This window comes from Rhamphochromis sp. 'chilingali' (assembly GCF_963969265.1).
Source record: "Rhamphochromis sp. 'chilingali' genome assembly, chromosome: 9".
Lineage (NCBI taxonomy): Eukaryota > Metazoa > Chordata > Actinopteri > Cichliformes > Cichlidae > Rhamphochromis > Rhamphochromis sp. 'chilingali'.
In genome coordinates, this window is record NC_137936.1 from 27,355,382 (window position 1) to 27,366,737 (window position 11,356).

Genomic DNA, 11,356 nt, shown 5'->3' on the forward strand with positions numbered 1-11,356 from the left:
CAGACTGACATTTTAGTTGGTTTAAAAAAGTGTAACTGAAATCCTTACATTTGATCACACTCACAACTAGATTACTGTAGTGCTTAGGATTACATTAACAACATTAGCAAGTTTAGAACATTTCACTTGTGATACAATGGAAATAATTTGTCTAATCATTTTTTCTACAAATGTCTGGATGCAGAATAAGTCCAGGGCTGTGTTCTCAAAAGCAGGAGCTTATTAAGACTGAGAAAAATCTGGAATTTATGTTCCATTAAAAGAGCTAACATAAAACAGTTACCAGGGTAACAGACTGAGAACCTAACATCCACAAAAACTGTTTCTCCCCTCCTGCTGCACCTGATCCAGCTGACTGACTGAATTTCCCCGTTCATGCAGTCGACGTCAAAGAACACACTATATGTGCAAAGAACATAATGGCTTTGCACATATAAAATCCTTTTTAAATATAATCAGATATTTAGATTCAGTCAAGTCTAGCGGCTTTATTGTCATATCAACCATGTGCAGTGCTACAGTACACAGTGAAGTCTGTCATCTATCAGAGATGACAACCACTAGAATAATTTTCACTTCAGTTCAAAAAGTCTGAATGTACTCTTAACAACATTTTATGGTGTAACTCTGCTGATCCACATGTTGAAATCTAAAATTGTCAAGTTTGAATCTTCAAATCACCATAGTTACGCCCATCTGGATAAACTGGTGAGCACAATGAGGGTCATGTTGTTTGACTTTTCATTCAGTACCATCAGGCCGACCCTCCTGGGTGATAAGCTGACAGCGATGCAGGTTGATGCCTCTCTCGTGTCTTGGATTGTTGATTACCTGACAGGAAGACCACAATACGTGTGTCTTTAACATTGTGTCTGACAAGGTGATCAGAAACACAGGGGCACCACAAGGGACTGTCCTCTCCCCTTTCCTCTTCACCCTCTATACCACAGACTTCAGCCACTTCACAGAGACCTGCCATCTTCAGAAGTTTTCTGATGACTCTGCGGTGGTTGGATGCATCAGTGAGGGTAATGAGTACCAGGCTGTGGTTGACTCCTTTGTCACATGGTGTGAGCAGAATCATCTGCAGCTCAATGTGACAAAGACCAAGGAAATGACTTTCGGAGGACTAGGAAACCGCTGACCCTTGTATCAATCCAGGGGGTTGATGTGGACATTGTGGAGGACTATAAATACCCTAAAGTACACACTGACAACAAACTGGACTGTGTGAAAAACACCGGAGTCGGGAAGGGCCAGAGTCGTCTCTATTTTCTGAGGTGGCTGACATCTTTTAACATCTGTTGGTAAATGTTCAGGATTTTTTATGATTCTGTGGCCAGCGCCATCCTCTGTGCTGTTGCATGCTGGGGCAGCAGGCTGAGGGTCACAGATGCCAACAAACTCAATAAACTGATCTGCAAGGCCAGTAATGACGTGAGGATGGAGCTGGACTCTCTTAAGGTGGAGTAGACCTCCCATATACTCCCATCATGTGCTGGCCAGTCACAGGAGCACGTTCAGTGAGAGACTGAGATTACCCAAATGATTTTCTGAGAGATGACACAGAAAATCTACTCTCTGTACAACTAATGCACAGTACACAGTGCAGCAGTTGCACACCGTTAATATTTGCACATTGTCTACAGAGAAATAAAGGTTTAAAAAAAGGGGGCACATCAATTTCAACCATATATATTTAATTTGGGTTTTATACTGGGATATTTATAATTGAGCTATTTGTAAATATTAACTTTTTTGTTATATTTTGCAACTTTGCAATATTTTCACATTTTATATTATTTAATTTAGTCAGTTACTGTGCTTACTCTCTTGGAGAAACTGACCACATAATTTCCTTAGTGATTAATAAAGTATTCTTATTCTGACTCTTTATTTACTTGTTGCCATGATGAATCCTTGAGCTAAAAACCCATTCTTGTTCATCTCGGGGGGGTCAATCAAATCAGAATCTGTTGAACCTGCTTTGTGAAAGAGGTCCCAGGTAAGCAGTAATCTGTATGGGAAGTATGCAAACAGAGAAAACTGTTGGTATCATATAACTTGTTTAAAAAAAAGTCATATCTTGTTTTTGAAAACAGCAGAAAAATAGGAAGGATGTTATTGGTGAGTCTCTCCATGAGGCACTGTTGGTTAGTCAGTGGGTTTACCACCTTGGTTCAGGTTAATTGTTGCCTACTGAGAATTACAGAATTATTGTTGGATGCATTTCCATTATTTTTATATAGGCACTGATGGCCCACAGAGGATAAATCCATCTCGTGATGATTTATTTATTGCCACCATCAGCTTAAAAAATCCCATTGTCCATCCCCCTTAGCTGGAGTCCTCTGCTTAGTGCACTTTATACAGCGTAAACAAGCTAGCACAATAAGGTGGTAAACATTATAGTTGCTAAACATCAGCATGTGTGTTTGTGGGGGAAAGTTGGAATGCTGATTTTTTCCATTTGACTTTAAAAGAGCAGCCTCAAGTGCTGCGTTTGTATTTAATTCCCTTTCCCAACCAATGTTCTCCAAAGCCAAGACTGAACTTTCATCATCACTCTTACAATAATCAGCTTTTATCATTCTGTACTGTTCAAGGAATGTGTGGTTTGTTCAGATGGCCTCAGTACAGGACATACTAATGAAAGTACACACGGAAGAACAGTGCAGAATTCTTTATGACTGAGCACAATTCCTGCCTCTTGCAACACTTTGTTGCAAGAAGCAGGCATATCCAAAACAATCCAATCCAATATCCCTGCACACGTTTACTGGGTTGCAGCAGTACTAATACCATATATAGTGAGAACCAGTTGTTGGGAGGTTTTAACACTACTGACAAGTAAAAACAACTAAAGTTATATTTTAGCTCCCTTTCTTCCTAAACCTATAGATATAGTGAATACTTTACCACTTTATATTACTGAACTGTGGACTCAGACTTTCAGATCACAAACTTTAGAACTCAATAGAGGTGGTCAGGCAGATGGCTGGATGAAAAAATATTGTATAACAGCTTTAACAAATTGAAGCTGACATTGTTGATATAAGTTACCCATATAACGTAAATCTTTTGCTGAAAATAACATACATTATGTAGTTACGGCCCAAAATGTGTTGTGTGGGTCACAGCAACCCTGACCACTAAAATCTAATCATGTTGAACCCAAATGAATGTTTTTGCCAGATCTGAAGGAAAAACAAGACAAACAAACCATAATGCCTCTGACCATGGCTATCACTGACATGGAAACATAAAAATATTTCCAACTATTACTCAATGCACAGGATGCTGAATTGAAATGAAATCTTCTCTTCATCCACGTATCAGTAATACAGCTGTGAAATATTCATGGTCACTTCAGCCAGACTGCCAAAAACATAAAAAAAAAATCCACAGTGGATTAAGTGGGAATAAGTAGCTGTCTTGCTGGCCTGGCTGCATCATAAACACTGCCCTTTATAAAAACTAGCTCCAAATAAATAATTCGACAATTTAATTTCCAGTGGATACAGGCAGTTTAATGGGGATTTCAGCATCTTGGAACTATGAAACAATAAGTGCAATACCAAAAATAGCCTTTTTTAAAATGCTTCCCCAAGAGCTTCCCATTCTCCCACATTTCTATAATGATAATAATTTATTAATTATAAATTAAATACAATAGTGAAAGTTTTTATACTAAAGGAAAGTCCAGAACTTTCATATTTCCTCAGAAGTTATGAGATAGAAAATGTTGAAAACAGTATTTGTCCATGCATTTTCTTGACTACTTTGAGGTCGGGATCAATTGCTGAACAGCACTTCAGGACCTGAGAGAAACTATGTCCAAGCAATGATAATTTTGAATTTCGACAATTTTGAACAATTTAGAGATGTCTGGCCTGCTGTTCAGGTCAAACTGTCGACCTGGAGCACCTTACGGTACATGCTAGTTAGTCCTCATCATCTGTTGAGAGGCACTGGCAGCCTGTCTGGGGCTTTCCTGGACTCTCGTCCTTCACCTTGGTCATCACAGTTTAATGCCACTTTGTTTGTGAGTGATCTTTGTTATGTGGTACCTGTCCATTCTGGCTTTTTGATGTTATTGTAGTGATGTTTTTCTAGAGTTTTTTATTTGAGAATTTTTTTTTTCTAGCAAAAAGATGTTGCATCATTTTCACTGATTATAAAAACTCTGATCTTGTTTGTTACTCCCTGCCAGCATTCCAATCCGTAAAGGAGAAAAGTTTTGACTCTACTCTTATGGAGTCTGGCATTTGTTTTCAGACAGTATTGCTCTGACTTTCAGATGGACTGGAGTGTTGCAAATGTTCCCTGTCCCCTTTCCTTCCCAAGACTTGCAGTGATGTCTTTTTGACAAGGCTGTCAAGGGGATCACCGTACACTGTCATGGGTGCCTCTGGCTTGGCATTTATGCACAACACTTTGGCTTTAGAGATGCTTAAGTTTAGACCTGTATGCATATCACTAACAGGTCTAATGCTTGAACAGCCACTTTCTTCCATAATAAAATATTTCAGCAACTATCAGACAAATTAGCATTCATTTTTGCACAAATATTATTATGTTTTAAAAGACAAATATTACATTCATAGCATTTTTAAGATCATAGTGTGTTCACTCCCCTCCCCTCCAAATAATCTACTGTTTCAGCTTCATGTGAGCTGAGGTGCACTTTGCCCAATAGGTAACTTACCAGTACTGCTTTAATCAGGTTTAAAGTGTCACTCCCTGTGCTCCACCATGCCTCACACATTTGGAATTGAAATAGAGCATATTTAAAAGGTTCCAGCTCAAACCAGAAACAATAATGGTGACCATAAAACCATTTTCTATGCTCCACTGTAAACTGAAAGGTGGTTATTGCTTGCTCTGCACATTATTACAGTACATGCCTGTGAACTATCCGTGCTTTTATCACCTTTTAGATGTCCTAACTGGGATCTAATGAGCAAAGCCAAGTCTATAAATACGTCTATAAACAAATACAGAAACTTGCTAAACTGTTCAGGACATATTAAATGTGTGATAATTTGTCTTGGCCTGCAATATGATGTAATTGTACAGTTATCACATGTAATAAAGGCACAACTAACGAACTATTTTGGCTTTGAATGTGCCAAAGATTGCTGGATTCAAAGTTCAGAGTGTTAATTATGGAGTCACAACCTGGTGCAATCTTCTGATCTAATTCCAGGGAAAAAATGTGTTCCTTTCATTACGATCAATATAAAGTATAAAACAGAGGTGTGGACTCGAGTCACATGACTTGGACTCGAGTCAGACTCGAGTCATTAATTTTATGACTTTAGACTTGACTTGAAAAAATGTTCTAAGACTTGTGACTTGACTTGGACTTTTACACCAATGACTTGGGACTTGAATTGGACTTGAACCGGTTTACTTGAAAAGACTTGATATTTCACCCCAAATATAAAACTTAACATGCATATTATATAGAGATTGAAAATGTGACGTCATTCACGGGTAGAACCGCAAAGGATTCTGGGAACTCGTGGCAAGCGGTACTAGCGCACGCAGGCTTTCAATTAAAATCAGTTATACAGCGATAAAAAGAAACACAAAAATGTCAAGAAGCTGTTGTATTATTAACTGCAATAGCCGGTCGCATGACAGCCACGGGAAGCCGACGGGTAAAGAGATCGGTTGTTATCGGATTACGTCGTGGAAGAGAAATTGTTCGAGCCATGTTTCCGAAGTAACAAAGAGGCGACTGGATTGCAGCCATTCAAAGATCAAATATAACGTCCTAGAACACTCCAGCTCACAGGTTAGTCTGCTCCAAGCATTTACACGAAGGTCAGTCTGCTGTTGTAGTTAATGCGTCATTTTTCTTAACATAATTGGTGATATAGGTTACAAGCAAGTCTGGCGCTGAACAGAAATTGTCGCGCTATGCTCCTTTATTTATTGTGCATAAATAGTAAATTATCCTGACACAATATTGCGTTTCGCTTCTGTTATTATGGTACATTGACAAAAACATATACTTTTATTCACAGGATAAAACAGGTTTTTTGTATCACTAATTGCCCAGTACGATTACAGCATACAATATTATTGTCACTGCTACATTTCTGTGATGCTACCAGAAATTATTTCCACTACTAATTAATTACCGTTGAGCTCAAAGGTTATATTAATAAACGGTTAACGAATGTGTATTTATGAAGACGATTTGTGAGACTGGTAAACTTATGATACGTACGATGGTCTTTCGTTCTACACGGTGCATTTCAAGGTCCTGCACCCATCCGTCGGTAAACTGTACCTGGGCTTGTTGCAGTGACCGGAAGTTACTAAACTTCATGAGTGTATGCACTCACTCCAAGAAGCGTATAATTATAAATATGCATATAAATATGCTAAGATGAGATAGCTGACTTCATCTAACTAGCAAATGTTGTCCAGGCTACGTTGGTGATACAGTTTTTTTTAATGTGTATGATATTTTTGTCATGCGATTTTAAAGCTGGTCCTACAACCGCATCCAAGAATAACATGCAGCGTATCTCAGAACTGTCGGTGAAAATTATTCTTGGAGCTAAGTTTAATTGAGCTGCATTTTAAAGAGGTGCAATTTCACAATTTGTGTATATTTTCTAAGTTCACTATTTTGTATGTGTTGAGAAAAACACAGATTTTAAAATTACATGGTCTAATATTTACATTTAGCATATAACTGCAACATTATTTTTTCGTTTGTTTTTTTTAAAGACTCGAAAGGACTTGAAATTCAAAGTTTCAGACTTGTGACTTGACTCGGACTTTTGCACCAGTGACTTGAGACTCGACTCTGACTTGCCTGACGTTACTTGAGACTTGACTTGAGACTTGCAAAACAATGACTTGGTCCCACCTCTGGTATAAAATATATCTTGTATTACAAGATTCATTGTGAAGAGCTGGGGTCAAGACTATGAGAAGTCTAAAACAAAGGCTCAAAACAGTGTGTTGATAACACACTTAAGGAATGGCATGTTTTTCACTTATCTTCTCCCGGTTCCAGGTTTCCTTGGAACCATCATGATTGCCAATGCTTCACAAAAGAGCTTGCTTTCAGTTCTTATTTTTGATCAAGATGTGTTTCAGTTTCCACATGAAACATCTGTCTGAGGGAAATAAAGGTCCCACTGCGATTTAAACTCAGGTCAGTGTGCTAACCATTATACCATGGACCCACACACATAGGAATCTGTTTTGATCTAATTGCCCCCCAGAAGGCTAGTTTTCTTCCAAATTATAGCTGTAAACATAATTCAGGACCCATGACAGGTATCAACCCAACTGTGACTCTAAATGGGATAAGCAGAACAAAATGGATGGATCATTCAGGTGCAATTTTAATCTTAACATTTACCATTAAAAAAATGTCTATCTTAATAGTCATACCCCACTGGGGTTTGACTACTGGAATCAAAGTCCAGAGTGCTAAACATTACACCATGGAACCACACCCTGCAGGTAAGAATCTCATGTTGTTCTAAGAAAAGTCAGCGTGTTCTTCGAAATAACAATAAAGTGATACAAAGTGTCGATTATCTCTAGATTTACAAGATCATATAATATCTACCTTCTAATCTACTTCTCAAAGACAAATTATCGAATTGCTAGAATCAAAGGTGATAGGAACAATGGGGCGGAGTCAAAACATATTGTAGCCATTGTATGAATAAAGGCATAAACATTAGATGGATGGGGGGAAGTTGGGCAGTTACAGCCTCATTTAGCACTGTGTTTGTATGTGACATAGTGAGTGACATAGCACTCTCTGCATATCATATCTGTTATTAACCTCTGTCTCTCTTCCACAGCATGTCTTTATCCTGTCTTCCTTCTCTCACCCCAACCGGTCGCAGCAGATGGCCCCGCCCCTCCCTGAGCCTGGTTCTGCTGGAGGTTTCTTCCTGTTAAAAGGGAGTTTTTCCTTTCCACTGTCGCCAAAGTGCTTGCTCATAGAGGGTCATATGATTGTTGGGTTTTTCTCTGTATCTATGAAGCACCTTGAGGTGACTTTTGTTGTGATTTGGCGCTATATAAATAAAATTGAATTGAATTGAATTGAATTGAATTTGTATGTGCAGATACATTTCAAAACATGGAAGCAAAACTTCATTTATAGAGTTCTTAAAATAGGCAAATAGTGACTTAGCCCTTTGAGTGTTCTTGCAGAGCCTTTTGAATATCTTTTTGGCTCATTGCCTCTGTGGCCTGTTAGTAGCAATAGTTAAATTAAAATTCTTCCTAATTTACACTAATAAAATAGAACACTGCTGCATTCATCACCTGCATGTCCTTTGGAGCTCGGGGGATATATTGACTAGACTAAACCATAAATGTAATTTCATTTTTTTAATGCAATTTTTCACAAGTTTGTGATATTCAGCACATCCCAGTGGCTGACTGACGGGACTGTCCTCAAAAGCTATGTTGTCGAAGTCTTTGATGTGGCTATCAAATAAATACTAAATGACTTCACACTTCAGAAGTCTTTGCACTTGTGTCAGGGATGCTTTCTGAGCTCTAATCACTGGAGCTCTCATGTGATGAGGCCACATAGCTCTGCATTCACACTCAGGCTGAGAATGCCTCTGATGTGGCTCAAGTTATTTAGGTCTGGCCCTGTCACTTTTCCACCAATACTCAGCAACAACAGTGCCTCACAGTCTCATCATTGATGGATTAAAGAGGCAAACTTGTGACTGACCAGTTGGTTTGGATTTCTTAGGTGCTCATAGATTTTTTAAAATGAAAAAAACAACAAAGTTTCTGTTCAACAGAGAGGTACTTTTATAGAAGTTTTCTACTTTAACTGAGCGCTGAGAGTGTTTTATATTACAAGCATCATTCACACACACATTCTTACTACACAGCACACACACTCACACTCCGATGGATACGCTGAAGGCAACTCACAGTTCAGTATCTTGCCCAAGGATACTCATAGGCTGTATCCCAATACAGGGTCTGCAGCCTTAAAGTACGCAGCCTCAACGATCCTCAAGGGCCGCGTACTCAAAGACCACTAAGGCCGGAAGTGCGAGGCTTGTGAAATGGGACGGTCTAGCCTCCGTTGCGCTGCCCAGGTTGCCTAGCAACCATGATACTAACAGCTGGATACGTGTCATACAGCTTTGTTTGACAGAAATGAAGGAGAAAATCTTTTGTTCATTTGTTTGTTTCTACATGAGCTTTGATCATTCTCTGTAAGATTAAGCTCAGCTATTGAACGGCGTATATTTAAAGGCTTTAAAACCAAGTTAGTACAAACGTCACTAATGTCACATAACTTTGCCGACATGTGGCCAACAGTAATGTTTTAATGTTCTTCGTTATTAAACATTTGCACATAAATAAGTGACATCATATTCAGTAATTACTTTTCACAGTTTACTCTTCGGCCGCTCCACTTCTGCCGTCTGCGGCAGAATTCTCCGCACCGACTGCCGCGCTATGAATTGTGGGATATATGGGACCACGAAGTCTACACTGCCACAGCCTTAAAATTCAGGGAAATGAAGGACGCATTTCAGGGCCGCATTTCGAGCAGCCTTTGAATTGGGACAGCCTTCGGCGCGCCACTGTGATGTAATCAGCCTTGAAATACGTACTTTAAGGCTGCAGACCCTGAATTGGGATACAGCCATGGACTGGAATGGCCAGGGATTGAACCATCATCCTTCTGATTGGTTGGGTTGCACTTGTCTCTTAATGCAGTTACCTGTATATTGGGGAAGCATTACTCTTTGCAGTACATGGCAGTTTTAAATCATATGGTTCACAGTATGTACCACTTTAGCCACACTTTACATATATTTATGCATTTACATCACTCAGCTACAATTTATACTCAGACTAGATCGTTTTGTGTTTGACATAATATATAAAATTGCTTGAAAGGAATCTTGCAAATAGGTCAAGGTTAGGATGGCCTTCTAGGCTCTCTCTATGACACAGTATATCTTTTCCAACGTATTTCTCAGAAAACATTTCGATGTAATGATTTTTATTGCATACATCTCCAAGGTCACACTAAAATTTGAACTCAGCTCTCTGGGTTTCAAGGCCAAAGTGCTAATTATTACAGCAGAGAATCACAAAAATGGTTTGATCTAATACAGGGCAAGTCTGTACTGAAGCCTTTCCAGCTCCACTCTGTTTAGCTGACGTTTGGTGTTCATCGACTCCTGCTCAGTTTTTATCTCCAGTTATACAGCGGGTACAGTGGATTTATTACAATATGTACTGTGCGCTAAAGCATACACAAAAAAGAAAAGAGTGTGACGAGCACTATAGAGGTGTAAAGCCGGGTGTTAATTCACTTGATGGCAGCTGCTGCTGACGTGCTGGTGTGATCTTGATGTATTACTTTTACCTAGTGTGTGTGCACTACATGTCAGTACAAAACCAAAGACGTGGTCATGTACTGACAAGTAGCAGCTTTGTAGGAAAAATGGCCATTACGTGGCTAAGCATTGTAGCCAAGCGTAACAGACAGAAGGACATGTAGCACACGTAAGCAAGGCTCCATACAAGTGCTTATTTAAAAAGGCATGTGTCCCACACGCACAAAAATAGACCATTTCAAGGCTTATGAGGGCCTGGATCAATGTGTCCTTGAATGAAAAAAAAAAAACAGCTCTTTTCTTCTCACTGAAGTGCTAGAAATATTACTGACCTCCTACTTTATGTCTCTTTTTTCTGTATTTAACACTAAGCATCTGTCCTCGAATGTAGGTTCATATCCACCTGCTTAGAAAAACTGAGTAAATGGGCAGATATCAGATGTTTATAGCATATTCTCCATACTGCTACCCCAGATTTCTTTATATTTTATATTAAATATTAAAAATATAAATGGGAAATAGCTCAAGACTGCTTTAAAAAGTACAAGAAAGCCTGTCTCCTTGGAAACAAAATAAAAAGAGTTTTGCACAGTCATGTATACTATCTAATCCATCTACAGTTTCTTTTTCCATTCAGATCACTCATGTTGTAACCATGTTACCGTGTTGGTGCTATTATGTACAAAAAACCATCTGCTGACATACACCTCCTGAGGTATGAGGAGGTTGGCGGTGTCACATGCTTGACAGACTGTAAAAGAAAAGCAAGTTTGTGATACTGGCTGGTGAGAAGATGACTGTATAGATGCATGTTCTCCTGTTCCAAGTTAGTAGAGATTTGGACTTGCAAAATGAGTATTGTTAACTGGAGCATGTTTTCATCTGAACACACTGTTCCATGTGTCCTTCTGTTACTGTGGAGCAGAGAGGGAAACAGTGTGGTCTTCACCAGACTGCATATCTGCCTCGGTCCCCTT